Source organism: Denticeps clupeoides, chromosome 19 (assembly GCF_900700375.1).
Source record: "Denticeps clupeoides chromosome 19, fDenClu1.1, whole genome shotgun sequence".
Taxonomy (NCBI): domain Eukaryota; kingdom Metazoa; phylum Chordata; class Actinopteri; order Clupeiformes; family Denticipitidae; genus Denticeps; species Denticeps clupeoides.
The window spans coordinates 16,604,702-16,631,544 of record NC_041725.1 but is presented as its reverse complement, the minus strand read 5'-3'; the positions used below and the strand labels follow the sequence as shown (position 1 = coordinate 16,631,544).

Here is a 26,843-nt window from a genome sequence, read left to right as displayed (position 1 = left end):
CACCCGGCAAGAGAAGGACAAACTGGGACACAGGGGAGACAACTGAGCGACAAACAAACAAAACTTTGTATTGCTGGCAGGGTACGGAGGACACGGGGGGAGTTTCTGGTTTCTTGTCCTGTGGGTTCGAGGACGTGGCCCTGAAAAGACAACCTTTGTTCAGAACAATCCTCCTGGGCCCAGGGGATGAATAATTTGGACCCTGCACAGAATTCAGAAGAAGCAGATTCACACACACACGCGTGAAATGTTCTCTGCTGGAGCACCAGCCCGGTGGCGAGGACTTCATCCACCATGCTGCGCTGACGCTAATCAGATGAAGATCTGGCCTTCGTTACAGAGCAAAGTATCTGCAGCTCCCTGCATCCATCATTTACGTAATTGACCCTGCTGAAACTACACAACTACAACAACAGAGGTCCAGAACATAGCTGAGCTCTGAGTCAGTCCCAGGCCCAGTCCGAGCGTGATTTATTCTCATGATTTAATGTATCCCTGAGGGGGAGCCGAATTGAACAGAGAAGGTAAACTGAAGCCTGAATAACATAATCTGAGCGTTTACGTAATTATCCTCTCGTCGTTTGCGACCATAATCTCCCAGGAATGTTCTGCATGGCGCTTATATTGGGCTGCTGGAACGTATGTGGAGACGTTCTGACCTACGTGTGAAAACAAACGGGCTGCCAGACTCGTGCAGGACCGGGAAAAAAAGCCCTTCATGAAACCCGATTTATCTTTAGCTGCAGGTGGCTCATGGCTCGCTGTGGTGATGTGGAGGTGAGGCTGGAACCTTTATTAGATAAGGACGAAAACACATTCCAGTGGCGATAAAGCCACGTTTCCATCGGACACTTGTTACTTCTGCTGATATACGAACCCGACATCAACAGTCACAGACTGGGAATGAGCCAGGTCGTTTCACGTAGCTGTACACACCCGGCCCCGATGCTGCAGGGTAGAAGCGTTGTCCATGCATGAAATAATAAAGGAGATCAGAGCTGAAGGTCCGGTTTGTGGCACATTTCTGAGAGGAGAGGAGTGTCCGGAGAGGTTGAGAGGTGGCAACCATGGTCCACATACTAAAACACACACACACACACACACATGTTAGTGAGGCCAAGTCTCCAGGATTTATCAGTGGATCTGTTAGAAGCCCATATGGCTGAGATGTTTTGGAGGGTCCAGGACCTCAGGGTCACGTGTTACTGCTTCACCCCTCCATTCCAGCGCCCTCAACACGCAACACAACGCCTTTACTGCAAGGTTTCATCAACTCAAGTCGGAGCTCTGGCTGTATGGGACGCCAGCACCCGATGTCAGATGAGGTGGAGAACAAAACTCACGTTTTGAGAAGAACATTCATCAGGTTCTATTTCAGACCAGAGTCTGGCATCCCAACCTGTTGCGGTGTCCCAACACACTCAGATCCTGGAACCGTCTTCAGCGTGAAGAACAACAAACGGAACGCAGCGTCTCCAGTGGAGGTAGAACAAATCAAGCCCCAGGATTTCGAAATGAGAACAAATCGGCAGCAGCTGAGATTTGTCATTTTAGTGGCCTGGCAGAGAATGTTAACATTTCAACATTTTAGTCACCAGTCAATATTTCTCTATTGACTTTTATCATGGAAGGTTGCATGTAGAGCTGGATTGGTTTCCTGGCAGGTTGTGTCTGTATCCATTGCCTCTTCCTTTAACCTGGAAATGTGCGTAATTACGCCGAGATGCCATCTTCCCTCCATTATAAAAGAGCACAACTGGAAGCCGCAGCCAGTGGAAAACACGGTTATCTTTACAGGAGACAAACCGCCAGGACCCCGGGACTTTTAACACGAGCCACATGGAAGCACTTCTGAAGAGACGTGATTTAATGTGTGATGGTTCGAGTACCAGGTGGTCGGGGTTCTGCACGTTCTGCAGCCGCTGCGGCGGGTGGATAGGAGGCCTGGTATAGTTCTGCTGGGGAGCAGCAGCTTCATAATAAAAAGTCCTTCAAGCTCATTCGTACCAGATGATACCAGAGTACACTGAAAAAATGTGAAAAAAAAGTGGCTATTATGTGTGACAGATTAATTACCTTTTTAGGTGCATTCAGTGCATGCTCTGTATTCTAACAATAATGATGAAATCACCCTGTAAATGTAAAGAGTTATGACTTGTTGTTACTTCAAGACATTCTTACTTCATTTCATTCTCTGCCAAAACACACTTTCATTTCTTTTCAGGCCGTTTTATATCTTCTGGACTTTTCTCTTCACTGTGTTTGGATTCAGCGTAAATCAGCCTGAAATGGAGGCGGACACACACACACACACACACACAAACACAAACACAAACACAAACACAAACCTTTAGTGGTGTTTTACGAAATAATCAGGGACTAATTTTAACCTCTTTTAAAAGTTGGTATTTTCTGCAGGTTCAGATCTTGGCCAACATCCTGGAAAAGTGGAGCAGGGCTGTTTCCCGGGATACATATTTATAACAATGTACCCTCAGGGAGAATCAAACCTCATTCATGTGGTTTTCACCATGTGACTGTTGATCTCCGTGCCCCCGTGCAAAACTTAAATATTCTGTCAACAAACACATAAAATAATTGTTCGTGTATGTGTACCTGAGGGAACGAGCCACACTGAGGTCAATTGACCTACAGCAGAGGACAAAGGTCAAAGGTAATGCGTTTGTCTGTATAATAATGAAATATGGTAGAGTTTACTATGTGTGGCATGGCTCTTAACTTCCCTTCAGGAGACTCCCATACTCTACCTGAAAATTCTACACCCTGAACAGCGACACATGCATTGGCTATATGACCATAGCTCATCATTTAATATCAGTAATCACAGTTCTGACACAGCATTTAAAACAAATTCACATCTATTTTTAGGATGCACATTGGTGGATGGATTCAATAGTTTTGCTCAATTTTGTCTCATATTTATATGGGTATAATGACTTTATTTGGCCCATATATGCTTACAGCATAGAGGATTATTAAAAAAAGATCAGCACAGCATACACAAGTATCAGAGGAGAACATGGCTGAAGGCAAATGAGGGAATGAGGATGTGGGTGGGGTCTGCTCTGGGTCCTCCCACAGTCCTGTGGACATTCAAGCCTTGATTGGCCAGTACAAGATTTTGTGTCCAGGTTCTTTGTGGTGCTGATCTAGGTGAAAAACAAGTTGTGGGAGGTGAAGCAATGCACGCTGGGCCTACCCTCCACATGACTTTGCTTATATGGACAGACGTGGATTTGACCAAAAGAGAAGTCATCCTGGCTCAATGCAGGATGTTACTGTTCTGATAGTGCCAAGAACAGAGGCCCATAATGCAATGGTTGGGAAAACCTGGTTCTACAGAAATCATGTCCAACTGCTTGAAATAGCGTTTTGTGTAACAGCTATGCCACTAAAGCCTGCTGGGTTTTAGATACACTAAAGTCAAAAGTCTGGATACGCCTTTTCATTTCTGGGTCTTAAATGATTTACATTATAGAATAAAACTGAACACGTGGGACTATGAAATAACGCACGTCACGAAATGTAATAAACAAAAAGTTTTGTGTCTCTCCAAATCAGGGAGCTTTTGCTCCGATGGCAGCATTTCACACTCCTGGCTCCTCTCCACCACCTTAAGTTGGACTACAGGGAATGGTTTCCAACAGTCCTGAAGTTTTATACTGAACACTTTCATATCATTGACTCATGTTAATGAGCATCTCATCAAGCAGCTTGATGGCAATAGTGAACAAAGCAGCCATGAAGGTAAAAAGAGGCGAGTCTGAAAAAACAGACATACTTCCCTTTCTCCTTATACAACAAATACTAAAATGCCTCCGTCTTAGTCTCCATAACCGCCACAGAGTAGGAGTGTCCAAAATTTTGTCTAGTAGCATAAGAACATTTGCCTATTTGAGATTGAAATCGTTATGTGCTTGTCATACATGTTGATCCTGAGTGGATTTGCGGTTTCTCATCACTTTTCATGTTCAGAAGCGCACATCTGTATGTAAACATGGCCGACCGTGGACTCTATATAGCCGACGTGTCTAAATAACGGCCCACTTTTCCCTGAACTAGTCCATGTTAGTGCTCCACACAGTTTACACAAAAACATAAATATCACGTCACAAGCCGATGCGTAGTACTGATAAACATGAACTTTGACTTATATTTCAGGGCATAATCATAATTATCCTGTCAAATTGTCCACCATGTTCTAAAACAGCGAGGAACAGCGGAACATGAGTGGCGAGTGAATGAGATGAAGGTGTCACCGCCTGCTGGAAGAAAACCGAGCGCAGATGGTGAAGCCATATGCCCCTGAATGTGACACGTCTTCATGCCTGGGAGGATGTGAGCATCAGGGGAGGAGCAACTCGGTCATCTGGACGGGACCAAGCACAGGCATGGCGGGTAAGATATTACTGGTCCACGAGTTGAGGACCAACCTCATGTCATCTGCTCAACCTGATTTATCTGCTCATTACCTTCTACACCCCGCCGACTGGATAAAAACCCCACCTTATAAAACATAATCTGTACATTAATCGCTTTCTAAATCATGATGTCATGAGAAATGTCCGTTGTAGGATGAAATTCGAGCACCTTGAGACCATGTGAAGAACAACATGAAACCTAAAGAGAACTTGTGGGAAGAGAACTTGGTGCTGTTCTTCTTTAAACAAAAGAACAGCAGATCCAACCACAGTGCTGCTGAGTTGCATATTTCACTCTCTTCATTTCACAAGAACTTTACACGCTTGCTTTATTAAAAACCACAGTCCCAAATTCTTCAGCTCCAACTGCATGGACCACAGAACCGTTTCCCACAACCGATGACAAACAGAGGGCAGGAAAGGACACCGTTCTGCTGACATCTGCATGGCCTTCGACCTGGATGCTCACAGATGAATCATAATTAGCTCAGCAGCAACTTAGCATTAGCCAAGCAAGCTGATATATTCACGATTACGGCCAAATGTCTCTTTCTACGAGAAATGTTCCCTGTAGAGAACTTTTATGAGCGTGGATGTAAGAGAGCCCGTCCATATCTACAGTGAAAGTTCAAAGGATCTAAATGGATGTCACCATAATCCCCACCGTGCCTCCTTCAGAAAGAAAGTTTGACCTTTAACTCCTTTCAGCATCAGCAGGTCAGATCTTCTTTTTACACCTTGACGTGGTGCTGCACGTCCTACTCTGTGGTTCTCCTCTGTAACCGAGGCCTGTTCTGGCAGGCAGCCCGGGCTCTGCGCTCACCAGTGCCGTATTTCATGCAGCCCAACAGTGTCTCGGCACCTTGTGCTGTAAAGAAGGACTGTACAATGAGTCAGTGCATGTTTACAAGGGTGCAAAACCACGGTCATTACCCCCGTTTTTACATCAAAAGCACAGGAAAAATGACAAGCAACAGCAGGGGGCTTCACTAATGATCCATAAACACTCAAGAGACCATCAACCAAGCGCTTTCTCTTTCTCCTCTGCTGCCATTAGATGCACTGCATTCTGCTGCATGAAGGAGCGAGCTGGACGCAGCTCTGGAACTGAGGGCTGGAATAATATTTGCCATAATTATTCAGGGAACATAAACAGGGCTGCACCTGGCCCACTCCGAGGCCATTACAAGCTGGCAGTGGGCAGCGGGGATGGGGGGGTCACGCTTGGCCCTCTGACCGCGAGACAGACAGCACTCCGCCGGCCTGGAAGAAAATGAAAACAGCCGGCGGTTTCCAGCGAAGAGTTACAGTAAAGGCCGGGATCAGAGGCTCCCGCGGGGACTACACTGCTGCCCTTGTGCAGGTTCTCGCCTCTGTTTACGCAGCCTGGCCTCTTCCACATGCCGACTGACTGCACACCCATGTCACTGGCAATTTTCACCTACAGATCTACGGGAAAAGCCTGCATGCTCATTAATAGTGAGGAAGAGCTCTTCTGCTGATAAAGATTAAACACACTAGGTTTCATAATAAAATACATCAAATATCCATACACAAAAACAGTGATGTTGTTTTAACCTGAATTCATATTTACGTTTGATATGCAATAATCAATTGGTTCAGTTGACCTGGCATTTAATGAGGTTTAAAAACAGCTTGTGGAGACCACAAGGGGGCGATATAAAATCTGTAATCCTTGCATTCTTACCTTGTATAGTTACTTTGTATGCCTGGCAGTATTGCAGTGTTGCAAACTGTCATTCCTTTAAATATAAAAATCAACAATGAATGATTGACGACTGTTTTGATTTCTCATTGTCATTAACTTGTATTTTTGATGCATTAGATTTGAAAGTTTGAGGACCTGTGTGATCTGGTTTGTTGGGTCAAAAAAGTTTTAAATTAAATGTTCAAAACGAAGCTGGTATCGGTCTCACACCATTAATCTATAGCCTCTGATGTTCATGAAATAAATATGACACACAAAGGCCAACTGTGCCTCACTGTAATTCTGCTTTCAGCATTGTATCCTGATAAGAGCAAAGATGAGTGAGCACAGAGAAAACATCCAACATGGATCCCACCCCTCCATCCATCATCCTTTGCTCTGTTCTTTTACGGTGCTGTGGACGCGTGTCCACAGTTCTCACAGCATTTTCCTTGGACCTCACCCATATTGGGTTGAGAAACCTCAAGTCTGGAATTTGTTCGCACTCAGAGAAAATAAGTGGAGGAGGAACCAGGCATTCCTGGTATGATACATCCTGTATACAGACAGAGTAGAATGCAAATAAAACAGAATAAATAAAACAGCCCAGTGGAGAGAGTGGACAGCTTCCGTTACCTCGGTGTTAACATCACGCAGGACCTGTCATGGTCCTGTCACATCAACACCGTGGTGAAAAAGGCCCGGCAGCGTCTCTACCACCTCAGACGCCTGAGAGACTTCAGACTGCCCTCCAAGGTGCTCAGGAACTTCTACTCCTGCACCATAGAGAGCATCCTGACGGGAAATATCTCAACCTGGTTCGGGAACAGCACCATGAAGGACAGGCGAGCCCTACAGAGGGTGGTTCGATCAGCCGAACGAATCATCCGTACCAAGCTCCCTGACCTTCAATCTATCTACAGCAAACGGTGCTGCACCAGGGCCAGGAAGATAGTGAAGGACCTCAGCCACCCCAACAATGGACTCTCCTCTCTGCTGCGATCAGGGAAGCGCTTTCGCTCCCTGAAGTCCAACACAGAGAGAATGCGGAGGAGCTTCTTCCCGCAGGCTGTCCAAGCTCTCAACAACAGTACATAGAACTCCAGCACTTTCACCTCCAATCACTCCGGACTCTTTTGCACAAAACCACTTTGCACAAAACCACTTTGCACATAATCACTTTGCCCTTACTGCTCTTTCTTTTATGGCTTTTATGGCTCTTTCTTCTTTCTTAAACATTGTAAAAAACTGTAAATCATTTACACACCTTCACCCTACCAGTTACACATATTTTATGTTAAAGACGTAAAAGTGTAATACTTGGTTATGTTTGCAATATTTGCATATTGGTTCACTGTTTACTTGCAACATTTGCAATACTGTGGTCTGTAGCAGTTGCAGAAAGCATTTCACTGCACATCATACCGTGTATGACTGTGTATGTGACAAATAAAATTTGAATTTGAAATATCTGCGCATGTTGATGCATGAATGCAGTTCATATCCATCACTGCTGAATAAAGTCGTGGATATCAAGCACACATGAACTAATGGCATTTTGCAGATTGCATGTAAAAGTGATCCATGTTTCACCACAAAAAGTGAAAGATGAAATTTCATTCACAAATCTTCACTAAAGATTCATTTTAGGTCGTATGAAGTCATGAGGAATGCAAAGTATATTATTGGAAGACTACTGCAGATGGCTGCTAAGTAATTTTAAAGCAGAATTTATTTTCAGTCCTTATCAGGTGTCGCGTGGCAGGCGCCAAGACTTTGAGGAATGTGACAGTGACGGATCGCTTCTAGCTCCTTGCGAAGTGCATGAGATTTCTGCAGCTTATTAACCGTACGACCAACACATGATCCAGGGCACCAGGACAAAATCCAGCAGAATTAAACTGTTGGTAAAGGAGATGGTTGCTGGAATATTCATCCTGGAAACTTTATTAGACACTGACGCAAGTGCTTGTTCCATACAGGGCCTGCTATATGAAGTGTCTGTGAAATATTAAGCTCATCGGCTTGAGTTTCCCCTGTGAGGATCAAAGAGTCTCTGGTGGTCCGTGTCCTTTTCTCCCATCATCTCCTCTGATCTGCGAAGCAGGTGCTGCTGGGTAGCTGTAACCTTCACCTTTTCTAATGACGAAGTTCTCAGGGATGCAAGACCCAAAATAAAACCTATTACGGGACCTACTGATCAAAATAGAAGAAAATATTTGATTGGTGGGTACATCTTGGTCTTCACTGATTACTAAGGAAGAGGCTGCAACTCGTTGCAAGATTTCTGTGGGTGGCAGCTTTTCATTAAAAAAATGAAATGGACTTGAGTGGAAAGTTCTGAAACGTACAGAAATTAGGCCGGCGTATAAATATATATTTGTGTTTGTAAGAGAGGGTGAAGAATAGGAGGGAACCCACGTCACCGAGCTCCTCTGTTTGTGCTGCTCGGCGACTTGTTTTGACAGTTCGTCCTGGTGAGGAAGGAACGTTCTTGAAACTCTAAACAGATCGCGCGTCTCCCCACAACTGCAGTCGCTCAGAGACGAAACGAAGCCAGCGAGGATTTATATGGTGTGTGAATGTGTGTGTCTGGTGTGACCGGGTTTCATTTCCTGCATTTCACACAAATAGAGAAAACAGTCAGTGGCCATGTGAGCAAATCATGGATCCACTTCATGTTATTGTGTGCATCTACAACCACAAAGAATCATATTCAAGAAAATGTCCTTCATGTTTATTCTTTATATATATCTTATATATCTTGTTCTTATAGTTCGTCTTCTTCTTCATATTGTTATTATTTAAATTTTGACTTGGACTTAATATACCAAGACCAACTCTTTGCGTTTTTTTTCCCGTTTTTCTCATCCCCTCTATTTTCCCATTCACTCATAATGGGAAATTTAACCCCTCCCCAGTTCCGCACGTTTAAACATTTTGACATGAAATGTCGTACATGCCTTCATTTGAGGCCAACTTAATTCACCTCCACTCCTCCTTCATCACTATTTTTTAATTCCTCCATTCTACCATTCACCCCATGCATTTTACAGAGCAACAGTGGTCACACTTTCAGCCTTCCAACCACCACATATTTCACCCATTTACCAAACTGAACCAATGCAACCTTATTTGACGTAACATGCTAGCATGCTAATTTTTAAACATGATTCAAACATCACCCAACTTCACAAGATGCATCGTGGCCACTATCCGTCACCCTTTTTGATATTACCATGGTAGCATTTGCATGTTAACAAGCAAACTTTTAAGAAATTTCATGTGATGGATTGTGGCTATGGTCTCTTAGAATTTTTTATGTTATCATGCTAGTATTAGCATTTTTTTATCATGTCCCATACATCACCAACATTAATGGGACGCATTATGGCCATGCCCTGTTAGAATATTTGATGGTAGCATGCTAGCATGCTATGAAACAAACTAATTTAACAATGATTCCTTCCTTTATTTCTGTCATATCTTAACATTTTGTAATTTCATGCAGTTTACAAAATTAACTAATTTCACAAAAATTCAACCTTTTCCCTTCAACCTTCCCTCCTTTCATTTCTTAACTCCTTTTACTGCTTTCCAAACCAAAAGTTTGTGCACAAAGTTCCCTTGTCTAGTTATCCATGTCAGTTTTTGTCCTGTATCAAAAATCTTCCACAATCTTGAATATAAATGAAATTCTGAAGTTTTTGTGCTAAATATGTAGGCAGTTCAAGTGAAGGTAGTTACATTGAAGACTTTTTTTTATTATACACTGGGAACCACCTGACAGTTAGTCGCACATCACAGAACCCTAAAGGTTTTTTATGTTGTTCCTGCGTATCTGACATGCTAGAGCAGAATTTTAGATGTAAACAAACCTTAGAATCCCACCATTACATAAAGAGACTCCGTCCCCATTGCGCTGCGGTCAGGATACGCCATTCAGCTTGGAGGAAGACAGAGAACAAAGAAGCGTAAGAGTGGTCCATTTAACAAGGTACTTGTTTGGACACAGTGTTCAGAACATATAAACCTCAGGTTCCTGCAGAACATGGCCCGGAACGGCCTGGAAATCTGGTAGGTAACACCTTACTGGGGATAAGGAACATGGGGTCTCACACACACACACACACACACACACACACACACACAAAATGAAGTTCCATCTTAGCCCCGGGTGTCTCTATAAATATGCTCCAAAAACGTTTTATCCAAAACAAACGTTGCACAGCATCTACTGCAGATTCTGCCAATCAGGAACAATTGGGATCTTTGTCTGTCTGCAGGAGAAGTCAATGGTTCTGAATGAAGACCTGGCTTCTGAACTTTGTGGACTATCGTGCCAAGAGTTTAACCTCTGACCCCCCCCTCCATACGACGTTATGTCATTTCCCACCATTGTTCCCTCGGTTAAGGAGGAACTTTCTAAAAATTGCTTTTTGTTTAAGGGCTTCCTCTGGCAGCAGCGATGCCACGGGATGGTGGGTGAAACTGATTTAAAATTAGCCCCGTAAACAGGAACCCTGGAGATGCGAATGGGTCAAGGTCGCCATAATATTTATAAGCTGTGGTGGATCATAACGCACCATTTTCCTCCTGCTGCAATTCACCAATCCAGGTCCCTCTGGCACAAAACCACGGGACACCATTTTCCTTAAAGTCAACCTCAGTAAATGTACTTAAGATGTAACACCTGCATTTCACACCGACATCGGGCACCAACAGCCGATGGTAGAAGCTACACTAAATGCCCAACAGTAGAAGGGTGTTCCTAATTTTTCATGGTTCTCTTGCTGAGTGCAGAAAAGGAGAAGGTCACAGGTCAAGAGCGGCAAGAATGGAGTGGTAGTAGCCTAGTGGGTAACACACTCACCTATGAACCAGAAGACCCAGGTTCGAATCCCACTTACTACCATTGTGTCCCTGAGCAAGACACTTAACCCTAAATTGCTCCAGGGGGACTGTCCCTGTAATACTGATTGTAAGTCGCTCTGGATAAGGGCGTCTGATAAATGCCATAAATGTAAATGTAAATGTAACCGCTGGGACGGGAAGACGCTTTTCACCGACTCCCTGCAGGAACGAGCCTCCAGCTCCATCCGACCCCATCGCTCCCAGAGATTTCCTCGTCATTCCCGACTTCTCCCGCCTCTGGCTTGAGATACTCACACAGCGCCCAAACACATCAGGAAATTCCATTTCCACCCGGGCCTCCGTTCCCAGAACTCTCACAAAGAAAGGGGCATCAGAGTTGATCATGTGCTATTTAAAGATGGGCCATAATGTGTGTGTGTGTGTGTGTGTGTGTGTGTAGAGGTAGCCAAGGGCCAGCTTGTGCCAGCAGCCATTGTGGCACCATACAGCACCCCAACCGGTCAGCAGGATCCTGTTGCCTCTGGAATCTGAAGTCCAAAGCAGCAAACAGGAAAGCGATATAGATATAGAATTACACATATGATACAGAACGAATGTGAGCGTGACAGCCTCAGGGTCCCAGCAGTGCGCCGCTCACTCTGCAGGTCGGATCCCAGCGTCAAGACAAGAAAAACGAAATATTGACACACGTGCAATCCCACAGTTGCATTTTGTTGTCATTTAAAAGATGATTTCATCTCAGATTAGGTCTGTAAAGTCAACATGAAACACAAAGAACCCCTGATGCTTCCTGTGTCTTCATCCATTTGTGTTTTGTGAGTTGATGCCGCTTTCACTTTCCACAGATGATTAAAGAACAACAGAGCAGAAGGCGTAGAAGAAGAAGATGATGAAGAATACAGACCTCCCACTCAGCGCAAACCCACACTTGGACCCCTCATCAAAACCTCCGCAAGGGTCCGACCCAGAGAGGGATGTCAGCAGCTGTCTGAAGAGCCGAGGCCTTTGAAGTGTCACCCACGGGGACGGAGACAGAGCGGCGTTTGTGGAGCTGCTGGGGTGGCAGCGCAGAGGAGCTGAGCGACGGCAGGAAGTCTTGGTCTTCACCCCCGCCACCTGGGCTTCGCTGTCTTTGGCAGACGATGCAACGGGAGGAAAGTGCATCGCCAGAGTGGGCGAGATTTCAGCCAGCCACATGGGGTCAAAGGTCATGAACTCGCTGCGACCTCCACAATTGATATAGAACCTTACATGTATTAAGTGAAGTGAAGTGATTGTCATTGTGAAACACTGCAGCACAGAACACAGTGCACACAACGAAATGTGTCCTCTGCTTTTAACCATCACCCTTGGTGAGCAGTGGGCAGCCATGACAGGCGCCCGGGGAGCAGTGTGTGGGGACGGTGCTTTGCTCAGTGGCACCTCAGTGGCAACTTGGCGGATCGGGATTCAAACCGGCAACCTTATGATTACGGGGCCGCTTATACAGTTTAATTCATACGCATCCATGCTCACTGACCACTTTATTTTGAGACACCTACCTGCTTACTTGAGGTGAAAGTGACATGATTGTGTCATTGTGAAACACTGCAGCACAGCACACGGTGACACAATGAAATGTGTCCTCTGCTTTTAACCATCACCCTTAGTTAGCAGTGTGCAGCCATGAACTCAGTGGCACCTTGGCAGATCGAGATTCGAATCTACTGATTACGGGGTCACTTCCTTAACCACTAGGCCACCACTGCCCCAGTAATCTAGCTGGATCTGGATCTAGCTGGAACCAAACTGAACCAACCCGCATGGTGGATCAGCAGGGATTTTAGAACCCGGTTCTAACCTGTATCTTCACAGCACTCATCCGCCCATCCATCCATCTGTCCAGCAGAACAGTCTATACAAATAACAATGTCGTACTTGGGACGGGGAGACGATGAGAAAAACGTGTGTGTTTGATCTCCGCATACAAACAAACCAGGCTGAAGAACCACAGAACGACACCAGAACCCTCACATCTGTTTTTCTGTTGTGTTTCTTCATGTTTTGATCAGGTCTGGATATGATTAGCATGGCAAAATGGCAGGAACGAGCAAATGGAGTAATTAAGGTTTTGGCCACGCAGGGTGAATGAAAGAGAAAACCAGAAACCCGAGAGCACCAGGGCCACACGGTTCTGAATTGAAAACCTACTGCTCATTTGTAAATAAGAAAGAAAGGCTTCTGTTTGATTCGGTTTTTACAGAATTATGAGTGTATGAAATAATTTATCTTTATGAAGCTTCCTCAATGCTATGTGTGTAGGTTTGTATTCAGTATTCTGTCATTTTAACATCATTTTCATTATCAATATTCCGATTAAACGTAACGTAGCACCAGACTCTCCACCCTGTCTTGGCCCTGCAGCTCCACAACTTTCTTCCTGAGTCAAGGTTCCTGTTTCTTTGCCTTCAACTCAAAACGTTTCTTGTTAAAGGTGCTACAGAAATTAAATTCATTATTACTACTTTAGAATTTTATGTACAGTACAGGCCAAAAGTTTGGACACATCTTCTCATTCAACGTGTTTTCATTATTTTCATGACAATTTACACTGGTAGATTCTCACTGAAGGCATCAAAACTATGAATGAACACATGTGGAGTTATGTACTTAACAAAAAGTGGAGACCTGGCATCCACAGTCACCGGACCTGAACCCAGTCGAGATGGTTTGGGGTGAGCTGGACCAACAAGTGCTAAACACCTCTGGGAACTCCTTCAAGACTGTTGGAGAAGCATTTCAGGTGACGACCTCTTGAAGCTGATCGAGAGAATGCCAAGAGTGTGCAAAGCAGTAATCAGAGCAAAGAAACTAGAATATAAAACATGTTTTCAGTTATTAAGTACATAACTCCACATGTGTTCATTCATAGTTTTGATGCCTTCAGTGAGAATCTACCAACGTAAATGGTCATGAGAAGAAAGAAAACACATAGAATGAGAAGGTGTGTCCAAACTTTTGGCCTGTACTGTATATATGAATTACCATGCTCCACTTACTCTCATGTTGTGATCACATCGCCAGCACTGGGGTCATGGCAGGTCAGGTCATGTCTGGCCCAATCAGAGATGCGAGTGGCTCTGAACAGTGTAGAGAGGTCAGGGGTCTGACATCAGACAGTGTTTTTAAACACCCAGAAGCCCCTCCCAGAGTTGACCCTCAACCCGCTGAGAGGTGCAGCGCTCGCCCTGCGAAAGTTTAAGCCACGATCTGCATGTCCTGAGATAAGATAATAGAAGCTCAGCTCCAAACAACACTGTCCAAAAAGCACTGCATCCGAGCTTCAGTTGGATACAGGATACGGTTTTTAGATCAAGCAAAGGTGAACTAGTCATTCCATCAGTTCTAGAGCAAATAAATCTGATGTTAATAATGACATTTTCCCATTCAATAATGTCTGAAACTGAAATTGTTCTATGCTTTTGTATCAATGGACACGATTGCAGATGACTGCAGATGAACTGTTGCATTAGGAATGGAGGACAAATGCAGCCAACACCATCAGTTTCTGGGTTAATAAGCCCTGTACTCCATAATTTAAATACATAGAACCAGAATTCAGACACTCACTCTAATTCAGCATTACGTTTAATCATACAATTTATTACATAACAGATGGTCTGAAAACATATTTCACAGCTTTCATCTGCAGCTCTGCCTCAGACATGATGTCTCCTCTTGTCTCTCTGGAGCTCGGCCTGTGAGAATCCCTACAGCTGCCGCATCATGGGAACTCACACTGAACCGCAACAAGTTGCTTAGACCAACAAAGTGATGAGATGGAAGGTGGTGATGGATGATGATGTCATCTCAAACCAAAACACTGCAGTCATGTCAGAAGAATGATGTAATCATGAAGTCCTTGAAATGTCACAGCGAGCATGCAGTGCTGTTCAGGCGTCCATCAGATCCTTACCAAGTAAGGGAGAAAGCAGCAGCAGACACAACGCCGAAGAACACAATGTGCTCTATTAACAGAACCAAAGACCAACAGCAGTCACCCTGCAGACGGAATCTCCTGACAAGGATCAAACAACTTAACCCTGGATTTTAAAAAAAAATGCCTGAGAGAAAAAACTTCAAGTCATAATAATGTACAATGAGAATGACGTCATATTCATGCCACACCAAGTTTGGCCTTGTATAACACAGGTGAGTTTTTTTTTTATGCACGAGGCCTCCTTTCTGATGGAGGAATCAGCGAAACAGAGTAAACAAGAAAATTTCTCACATGTTCCTCACAATGGTACTGATGTGTCATACAGAGATGAAACCATCAGTATGCCAGGCGTCCGTCTTGATATGACGTGATGTGACGTGATGAATGTGACCTGAACCATGATGTCACGACTCCGCCCCCTAATGATCGCCATGCCGAGCAGCATAGCAGAACCTCAGATCGAAATGTCATGCTGTTACCCTTATCAAGAGAAACGTGGGGGGCTCTGTGTTCCGTGGAGCTGGAGACACAGGGACTGAGCAACATGATGAATTGGTGAGTACAGAAGTATGTCTGTGTTGTGGATGGGTGGGGCTGATTTAACCGTGCCCCATGCTGAGTGGCTACTCTGGTTAGGGGGTCTCTATAGCCCCACCTGTTTACATTTATATTTATAGCATTTACCAGACGCCCTTATCCAGAGTGACTTACAATCAGTAATTACAAATAATGCAAAAACATGTAAGTATATTGGGAGGCTTAAAATGGTATCAGGGGATACCATGTTTCGGATTTGCGAGACTGTGTTGGATCAGGTTATGGCTATGATGGTCTCTCCCTGCCGGGTGTTCGGTCGTTTTCCACCGTGAAGAACAGAAAGGCTTGTTGAGGGGACGTAGTAGCCTTTGGTTTTATGAACCAGAAGACCCAGGTTCAAATCTCACTTACTACCATTGTGTCCCTGAGCAAGACACTTAACCCTGAGTGTCTCCACGGGGGGGACTGTCCCTGTAACTACTGATTGTAATTCGCTCTGGATAAGGGCGTCTGATAAATGCCGTAAAGTGTAAATGTAATGTTGCATTTAATAACTAACAACGGTGTAACAACAATGTAATAAGACATTTATAATTTTCAATGGAACGTCAGCAACCAAAACTACATCTATTCATTTTCTATTAAATATTGTTTGTCATAAAATTTTTTCCTTTCAATTTGTAGTGACAATGTAAGAAGAACAAGGACACACACATAAACAAAATGCTTTCATCCATCAATGAGTATGAAAGAAAAAAATAAACAGTGTGTGTGTGTGTGCATGTGTGGGAATGTGTGTGTACGCGTGTGTGATGTGTGCATGTGTGTAAGTGTGCATGTGATTTAAGGCCAGCGCTTGGAGCATAAGTGCCTTCAGAGACCTGGCAGCTTCAGAGAACGACTCAAATGTAAAAGCAGAGCTGCGGAAGGACAGCAGGTCGACCTCCAGCTGCTGGCACTGAACGTGCCACAATCTACTGACAAATGCAAAACTCAGTAACACGCTAACCTGGCCACTTCATGATGTGTTTAGTGTTCGATGCCCTCAACTGTGTGCACAGTAGCGCTTTCTACTGTGCTTCACAAAGGTGGGTCCTGTATACAACCTTCCATGAAAATGTATTTCTTTTATGTATTTCCAGTGTGTTGTCATTAATTTAATCCCATCCAAACAAACATTCAGATATCTTCATTACAACATGATCAATACAGAACTGTAGCTAAGTATCGTGAGAACAAGGAAAATAACCACTGAAAAGAATATCAACACACCAAGCCACCAGAGCATTGAAAGATCTGCAGATGATCTCCCACCTCCCATGATACTGACATGAGGTCAGTCCTCCAGCATGACCCTTCCTGTTCTTAAAAACCTAAGCCAGACCCTGGAGCATTAATTAGGAGCCGACCCACAGTTGCAGAGTGATGGGGAGCTGAATGTCAGCAGGACCATGGGCAAAACAGGGATGGTACTAGAAGTTAGACACTGCAGCTTTATTGTTTGGATTCTATCTTAGTCCGTTGTGCTGCACTGCTTCTCTTTCTGTGAAAATGAACCGTTGTCCAAACTTCACACCCGTTTTCCCCGTCCCTTTTCACCTCCTCAGCCCTTCATGGCCGTGGTGTGTGCTGGTGAAGCTCTTGCCAGCTGGGTGATGATTATTTAAAATGAGGGAATGGAAGGGAAACATGGACAGTTTCCGTTTTACTCCCAGTCTGGCTCAGTGAAAAACTGGACCCTGAGCATTAGGGCAACTGGCCAGAAGGAGTACATCAGGTGAAATGGTTATATATGACTAGCTTGGTTATATTCTTGCAGGTCCGGTGTGCTCAACACGGCACGATCCATGAAGTTGAAATATGCCCCCCTTCCCCAGGCCCCTTACCTCTAACAGCATCTCCAGCGGACAGCAGCAGGGATTGGGTAACAGTTTAAAAAAGCGGCCCGTATTTCACCCTGCTGAGTCCAGGGGGAGGATTCTGAGCCGGGCCTAAATGAAGAGCAGATGTGAGGCGATCCATCAGAGTCGGTGTCTGTCCACTGACGCGTCACCTCTGGGAGCAGGTCTGTATGCAGCACCTCCTTCAACAAAAACAAACGCTGGAGCCCGATAAACACACCTTTTCAGTCAGCTGTCAGACAACACACACACACTCACACACACACACATGCACACTTTTCACTGAAGCACTAACAAGCTCCTGTCCTGTCCTGTCCTGTCCTGGCCTCAGGTTCTGTGATCAGTGATCACACAAATGCAACCCAGTAGAGAACCATCAGATCTAGTACAGAGCTGAACAGTGACTGGAACTAGATTCAACATGAGATCAGTTACTGGTGTTCAGGTTCCTTGTGTTGGGTCCCATAATAACAGCACTGGTTGGTGTTGGGGTGAGTCCAGAGACTAGTTTAATTACCATGACTGAAGTACAGAGGCTAGTTTAGTTACAGCAACTGCTGGCAGATACAGAGACTGGTTTAATTACAGTGATTTCAGATACTGAGAAAAGTTTCGTTAGAGTGACTACTGACGGATGTAGAGGCTAGTTTAGTTACAGTGACTTCTATCAGATACAGAAAGTAGTTTAGTTACAGAGACTCTCTGGCAGATACAGAGACTAGTGTAGTTACAGTGACTGGTGTCTGTAACTGATCAAGGGGACGGTTCAGAAATTGAACCTGTAACTGATTACGGGTCTGCTTGCTTAAGAGCAAGGCCACCACTGCCCCACTGCCCATACAGTGACCCGTTTAGTACAGTGATTGGTAACAGATACTAGTTTAGTTAGTTTAGTTTCAATGACCCACACAATGTTCCTGATGGGAAATTAATATATTATGGTCAATTGTATCAAATTCTGCTGTAAGGTCCATAGGTAGGAGGATACCATAATCATCTGAATCAGCAGTTAATATAAGACCATTATAAAACCTTCAACAAGGCAGTGTCCATGCTATGCAAGGCTATAAAACCTGACTGTGAAGGTTCAAGGACCTTGTGCTTATCCAAATAGGACTGGGACAGGACCAGTTTTTCCGGGAGCTTTGAGATAAATGGGAGTTTAGAAATGAGACTAAAATTAGTTAGTTGAGTTGTCTAGATGGGTTTCTTGATCAATGGTTGCATCAAAACCTGTTTGAAGTAAGATGGGACAATGCCAGAGGTAAGACTACAATTAAGCAATGTCTGAATGCAGGGACCAAGAACCATAAAAATATCTTTATTGAGTTGGGGTTGGATGACATCTGTGGGACCAGGTGATAATCTCATGTTTGAAATCACATCCTCAATGATGGACCTCCTCAATGAAGGACTGAAAGATGCCGAGCATGAAAGTGGAGACAATTAATTAAAATACCAGTCAGGTGTATGCCGGCTTCAAAAATCTGCAGGGAATTGGTGCTGATCTGGTCCAAGTACAGTCAGCAGTCCATCGAAATAATTCCACGGGGATGATGCAAGATGGATGCGGTACAGGTAAGTGAAGATTCACAATCAGACAGTTTGTGAATAGTGGTGCACACTCAAACTGCCTTATCAGATGTCTGTTGTGATGATTGGTGTTGGGGTAAGACCTCTGTTGTGGTGGCTTGTTTTGGGGTAAGACCTTTTCTGTGGTGGTTGGTGTTGGGGTAAGACCTTTTCTGTGGTGGTTGGTGTTCGGTTGTGGTTGTGGTTGTTGGTAAGACGTCTGTTTTGGAGGTTTTTACAACCTCAGTACTGTAGATGGTTTGGGCTGTTGTCGGTATTTGGTTTTGAACGTGTGAAGGTTAGTTCTTCTGAGTGTTCAGGTCAGTTGACCTCAGCAGCCAACATGGTAACTGGATCTTTCTCTTGGTGCTGTTTATTACTGTAAGAAATTCTTCCCTTATTAAAAGCCCCTCCTCACCTCACCCTGCAGTTTATTGCTTTTTACTAGACTGCGCTGGGTGGGGGTGGTCTGCTGGCACAGCGGCTGCTCCTCTAGCCACGTCTTACAACCCCTCCCACCCCCGGGCATCAGCAGTGAAACCCAAGGTAAGAATAAAATCTTAATTCACAGAGGATTTACGGCGTCACTCAAACTGGTGTTGATTCCAACCATGAGAAAAAGGTGAAACAGGAATGGCCGGAGGAAGTGGAGAGGTAGACAGCATTGGCAAAAGGGTGGGAAACGAGGGATGCAGGAAAGGGGGTGGATGTGAGACTCTAATTAAAATGGGCAAAAAGGGTGTTAAATTATGGAAGAGGGACCAGGAAGGAAGTGTGGAGCGGGCGGTGACGGCAGGAATGAGGGAGCACCATTCAGTTCTCATGCCGATGATATCATCAGAGCATACAGGTGCACCGCACAACTCGATCTGTAAATGTTCACGTCCCGCGAGGGTAATAATGACTACAGTCAATAATGAGTACGGTTCTACTTCACATGAAACCCCTTGAGAAGAAGCCCAGCAGGATACATCTTCCAGGTGTTCACCTACACGTTCTTCAGTCCCACAAACACACACAGACTTTGTAGACTTTTTTCAGTGTATAGTTCTCATTAAAGTATTATGCTTCCAGAACCGATGGGAAAATGTTACAAACCAGTTAATTGTGTTTTATGGTAAAAATCAATTTCATAACATACTGAGTGAAACATTGACTTCACTTGTCTGTTGTGAATATCTGCATACAGGCACCTAAATTGCTGGAAACCACACAGGTTTAAGATTCAGTTTTTCCGAATGGAAAAAAAGTGAAACGCTGAGTGGAGAATGACTTTGCATTTATTTTGTGCTTGTGTGTGTGTGTGTGTGTGTGTGTGTGTGTGTGTGTGCGCGCGTGTGTATCTCAGCATTATAACTATAAGCATGATAATATCTGGACTGGCTTGATGCTGGAGGGCCCTGTACTGCTTTCGTTGGAGCACAAGACACGCGGAACGGCAGCCAATGACAGCGCAGTAACACAATAATAACTCTGTAATAGCAAACAGGGGCCGCGTCGCAGATGAGAGGGATGACCCCCACCCACTTCCTCCTGGACAGTGGGCACAATCAGCACAGTGTTTGGTGGAAATACGAGGAGAAGGCCTTCATCTGAGAGAAGCGGAACCCTCTTTCTGGGGTCACTTTGACAGACTGAGTAACGCTCTCTGCTGGACCCTTAACGAATGTGTTTGTAGACAATAACTACTGAGTTTGACATTTCTTTTATGCCACCTTCAGTTCTGTTTTTAAAATTAAATCATTTGTAGCTTTGGCTTAATGCAGAATCTTTTATTTGAACGTTTAAATTCAGTGCCTTTATGGTTTCAAAGTAGTGAAAACGCATGTCAGCTGCCCTAAAGATTTGTGTGAGTGTGTGTGTGTGTGTGTGTGTGTGTGTGTGGTGAGCCCCATTCCAGCTCATTAGCCCATAAAGTATCCCACCCTTCACCCCGTGTACCAGATGGGTTGGATCACCATGCCTCGGTGCCAGAGAAACCCTCAGTAAAAGTGGCTCGATTAAAAGCTCCACAGGATTAGCATAAATAACACCCGAAAGTGCAGAGAGAACCCAGAACCTCAACATTCTCCAAAGACCAGACACTCTGGAGCAATTAGGTATAAAGTCCTCTCTGAGGATTCGGAAATGTGTTAGGACACGTCTGATTTAGTCCAAAAACTCAGTTCATGAAGGCAAATCCAAATAGATAACTTATGACTCAAACGGGCGATGACGGAAAGGTTTCGTTGTGCTGCATAAAACGTGCGTCAGGAGCTGCAGCCGAATATTGTTTTTGTTATAAGATCTATGTGGACGTGTGGAGGGGGCGGAGTCCCGACGGACCGTCCGCCTGAACAGGAGCGGCTTGCACTGGGGATACCTGCTGATGGATATTCCTGCTGCCGCTCTCAGAACCGCTTCTACAGATGGTATATCTGTGGTACGTGTTATCGTTCCCTGTGGACCCTACCCAGCAGCACGTGAGATGAGCGTGCTTATAGCCATATTTCACACACACATACACACACACACACACACACACACACACACTCACACACACACGTCATGCACAAGAGGGCCGTAGTACCCATAAAAAAAAAATAAAAAAAACAATACAGAATGAAATAAATCAGTACAATAATAATGAGTCCCAGTTGCACCACGAAAAGTTACACTGGTGGTGAGATGGAAAAGTGATTTATTCTTTGGAAAGAGATTTTATAAGAGATGGGTGTAGTTCAGTATCAGCATCTGAGGGCTTTTTTGTCACGATGCACTAATTTAAATAATTTTTTTGTTTCCATCATAATTACATGCAGTGACAAGGTCCCAGAAAAGAAGCTCAGCTTCGCGTTCATCACTGTGAAGATGAGGGAGGAGCTTTTCTCTCTGATTCCTCTCCTCCTGGCTGCTCAAGGAAACCTGAAGCCATGACCTGACCCCACTTCCTGCACTCTGCTGGCCCACGCAGAACCGTCCAATCTGTGTCTCCCAGCACCAACTGATGCCAAGACATTTATGGATGCAGAGTAACGTGTGTAACTTGTAGTCCATGTGGAAGGTAATAAAAGGCAGTGCCTGCAGCGGAGCAGCGTGCTTCAGACATCAGAGAAAAACATGCAACGTACCAGAAAAACAGACCTCATCAGAGATGTGAGATGTACTGTGAGGGAAATAACTCTGACAGTTATATAAATGTATCAGTTTGTGTTACACATAATGTCCATTGCTTTACTCATGGTACACACTGCAAACCGGTCAAGTAACATAAAGTAAAAGGAAGGGATTGCGATTAGTGTAGAAATAAAGAAGACATAAGTAACTTATTTAATTATAATTTGTCAGAATAAGCCAATAGGAATATTTCATTCATTCGTTTGTTTGATTAAGGTCTGTTGTAGTAATGTATCAGACCTAGCGTTTACAGACTCTCACCACACTGTGTAGATATAATAATTCATTCCACGTTTTCAGCACTGGAACGAACACACTCACACTCACATAATGAATGTGTTCCTTCTGTAAAGAAGTGAATGACGCTTCATATTTACAGCTGTTCTGAGCAGAGAGAATTACGACCCCGCGCAGGGTCATGTGATCAGACACGCTCCCATATCACCGCCATGACATCATGATGAGCTCATCATCGCCGGCCTGAGTGTGAAAGGCCCCGTGGGAGAGGCCAAGAGTTGAGAACATCTGCGTTGAGTTGGAGGCAGCCTGAACAGCCTCTGGTTCACGACGCACGGGACACAAACGTCAGCTGAAATAAAGGCAGAGACGTAAAACCGGGGAGAGAACGAACACAGGCAGTTACAACTATTAAATAATCCAACTGTGAGTCCCACACACATAGAATAACAGTCAAACACTCACAGATAAACACAGATGTTCTCTATTCGACATTCAAATTAGTTTATATTCAAATTTACAACACCACTCTACCCTATGGTGACCGTGCAATCTTGGTCAAGGTGAGATGGTAAATATGGCCTGTATATTTGAAATTGCATCAAAAAGTGCAATTATCTGATGAATATGTATATAATACCTTAATCTGCAGTACAAAAGTACTCTTGTATTTCTCTTTTTTGTCCTCTTCCTTCTTCTACCTGTTGAATAAGACCAATGGACTGAGGGACCATTCACCATATCTTTGCTCTGCTCGGTTGTAAAGACCCTTTGGTCAGTTCTTGTTTGGAGATTCACATTTGATGGAAGTCAGACACAAGCATGAAGAGAAAATCTCCCAGTGTGGACACATTCCAACATTAAGTGTTTTTATCGATTTATTTATGGTTTAACACTGCACAGGGATTGTACGAGCCCACTGCAAATCACAGTTAAATTTAACACTTTCAGTGTAAATTCTGTAAAACTGACACTAATTGGGGTAAATGACAGTGACTCTGCCCCTTTCCAGGTAACAAGCCCATGTGGGTCATACACAGGTACCAGACAGGTGGTCCATATCAGCCCCATCTTCATCTATGTGCAGGTTTAAATTTACACCAGCAATTTTGCTGTGCATCACACACAACATCTTGTCAAACTATAGTCTTCAGATTTGACACTTGACCTTTGGTACATGACTCCAGTCTTTTTATGTATTGTTGTTTAAAGATATTTGCATATTAAAACCACTGAGAAATACTAGAATGGTAATCAGTGTTCACACCGCACAAGCAATAACCGGCGAGACCAATCACAGCACAGAATCGGCAGGTGAAAAGGTCATAAGCTGGAGTGACCACAGGTATGAGTGATCTGTCCTTCGTTCCAGCTTTTCCCTCTAAAACGTCCTTCACGGTTTTGAGATTCGTGGGTTGCCGTCTGTCAGGATATGAATGTTTCTGTGTAAACCGGTGCTGAAGATCTTGGTCTGAGCCGCTCCGTCTGCAGCTGGACGCAGGACATTTTAACAAACAGGCGTCTCAGAAATGTCTTATCTCCAGCTGATGGTCATGACCGTGATTAACCTCTTTACTCCAGCAGCTCTTTTTAGGGCCTGAAGATGAGTAAGTGTAGGTGCAGGTTCACCACAGAGGGGTCAAAGGGTCAAACTAGGAAACTTTATGACACTCTGTTAACATGTTCTCTTTGACGGCCCTTGTGTTTAATAAATGGTGTGACTTTCTGGGTTCTCCGGCAGAAACCGTGATCCTGGAACCACACATTAGACACGATCTGATATTCCTGAAGGTGGTGCTCACTGCCAAACAAAATCAGACACCTTCAAAGGCCCAAAACTGTTTTGACCGTTCTCCTCATCCTGCAGGTCTACATGTGCGATGGACCTCACCTTCACTCAAAGTGGTTCCTGCAGCGCCAACGTAAAAAACTGCAGGATGCAGGGGATCCTGTTCAAAAGGTGGACATTCCTGGGCCTGTTTTTCTTGGCATCGGAGGGCAGCAAGGAATACTGGGAAAACAGCTAACATGAGAAGGTTCCAGGTGGGAACTCGTGGCGTTTCCTCTCACCCAGAGTGAGGGAACCCGCGGCCGCTCACTTAAACTGTGTATTAATACAGCAGGGTCCGAAGGTTTCAGGCCATGTGCAGAATTTAGTTTTAAAGCTCTAATACCTTCTGAAATTCAGTCGCATTTGTGCCCGTAAAACTAAGTAAATTGGAAACAAACGATTTGAGCATGCTTAGCTCCTGTTTCACATCACTGCGGCCTAGCTTGGATCCAACGAGCTCAAGTGACTCATGTTTTACAGGAACACTTCATTGTTGTTGTACACAAGCAAAAACCCAACCGGAGAAATTCCTACCGCAGATAACCATGGTCTGCTGGAGAAATTCCCAGGAATGGCTCCGTTTACAGCCTCGTATAGCAAATCCTGCTTCGTTCTGGGAGGAACTGTGAAAAAAAACCAAACTCAAGACAATAGGAAATGTTCAGCGCTGGAGGGAGGACAGACTAGCTCAGCGATTTTGAAGGTGTCCATAAATGTCCCCCCTCAGGAGTAAAACTGCGTCATTCGGGTCCTTACAGAGGACAGGGAGCTGAAAGAGGCAGAGCCAGAGATTGTATAGATGTATAAAAATGTTGAATATTTTTAAACTTACCATATACTTATGGTAAATGTCGCACTGGGATTAGAATTTTTCTTACAGCCCAATTATTACGGAAGCGGCCCCGTAATCAGAAAGTTGCCGGTTCGAATCCCGATCCGCCAAGGTGCCACTGAGCATTGCACCGTCCCCACATGGTGCCTGTCATGGTGCCCACTGCTCACCAAGGGTGATGGTTAGATGTACTTTACTTTACTTTACTTAGCAGACGCTTTTGTTCAAAGCGACTTACAAGAGGACACATTTCCATTTACAGCATTTATCAGACGCCCTTATCCAGAGCGACTTACAATCAGTAGTTACAGGGACAGTCCCCCCCTGGAGCAAGTTAGGGTTAAGTGTCTTGCTCAGAGACACAATGGTATATAAGTGGGATTTGAAGCCGGGTCTTCTGATTCATAAGCGAGAGTGTTACCCACTAGGCTACTACCACATTTCACTGTGTGCACCGTGTGCTGTGCTGCTGTGTATCACAATGACAATCACTTCACTTTTATTTTGTCAAATTAAAACAGAGAAAATGCAACAATGCTGTATTTTTTTGTTTTGGAATACATTTATATTAAAATCTATACGCATTTTGAATGTGAGGGGGTCTGTCAGGAAAACGTGATCCAGAGAAGCAGCTGTCTGTTTTTACAGATGCGATTGCGCCAAAAATATCAAACGCTGACTAATGCCAACACTAATAACCAATCCCAGCTGGGTTGTGCAGCTGAAAGTTCTGCTCATTGTGTCAAGTAACACGGGCCATTTCAGTTACTATGTAACATTGAATTGAGGTGGGAGGATGCCCAAGTCCCGCTCCTCCACTTCCTATCATCCTTTGAAAACCTGGGTTTACTCTCCAAATGCTCATAGGACTTCCGCACAGATTCAGCGTTCCTCACATGACCCTAAAGTAAAGTGATACACAGCAGCACAGCAAACGGTGCACACAGTGAAATTTCTCCTCTGCATTTAACCCATCACCCTGAGTGAGCAGTGGGCAGCCATGACAGGCGCCCGGGGAGCAGTGTGTGGGGACGGTGCGTTCCTCAGTGGCACCTTGGCGGCTCGGGATTCGAAACCGGCAACCTTCTGTTTATGTGGCCGCTTCCTTAACCGCTAGGCCACCACTGCCCCTGCCCCTGGTGTGCGTTTACTAGCAACTGAATCATCACCACACCAAGTTCTGCAAAAACAACCGTTCTCGGCACTGGATTTACTCCTCTACTGGATTTACTCCTCTACTGGACTTTACTTCTCTAGTGACGAGCCGTCAACCTGACTATTCTGGTTTACAAGCAGGAACACGCAGCAGGCCAAAGCCATTACTGATGATCACGCCGTCACCGGAGCATTGGGCGGAGCCAGTTCGGCTGTTCCTGCTGTAATCTGGGTTAATAATGCCTCTTCGCCTGGACACGCCCGTCCTGAAATGCTGCGTTAGCCAGCTTTTTAATGACTAACAGTTCCACGGCGCTCCCGGCCCTCGCAGGAAAGTTTATTTAGATGGATGAGCCAAGAGCAGCCAGCTGGTTTGAGTTGGGAACAATACGGGAGATTGGGCCTGCATCTGGTCCTCATTTAAACCCGACCTGCCCTAATCTCAGCCGCCATCGCCCCCGGCTGTATTTCCAAGGATGCATGCAGCTTTACAACATATTGGTATTTTTCAGACAGTGAATCATGCCTTTTTAAGGCTTGAATGAAAGTTTGGGGCAGGGATGATATGGTTGGAGGACTATGGTTGCTTTTCCCTTTGCATCACAAATGCATTTATAT

The 26,843-nt window shown here is 44.6% G+C and overlaps 2 long non-coding RNA genes across 2 annotated transcripts; one reads left to right on the top strand and one right to left on the bottom strand.

Moving 5' to 3' along the window:
• Nucleotides 1–1,895: 1,895 nt before the first annotated feature.
• On the bottom strand, nt 1,896–15,524 carry LOC114769307 (uncharacterized). Its single transcript, XR_003743205.1, has 4 exons — nt 15,296–15,524; nt 10,029–10,096; nt 2,182–2,283; nt 1,896–2,026 (listed from the first exon to the last, which is right to left on the bottom strand). It is a non-coding gene; the product is annotated as an uncharacterized LOC114769307 (long non-coding RNA).
• On the top strand, nt 14,976–19,226 carry LOC114769306 (uncharacterized). The gene is made up of 3 exons (XR_003743204.1): nt 14,976–15,216; nt 15,330–15,559; nt 17,361–19,226. It is a non-coding gene; the product is annotated as an uncharacterized LOC114769306 (long non-coding RNA).
• The last annotated feature ends 7,617 nt before the right edge of the window (nt 19,227–26,843 follow it).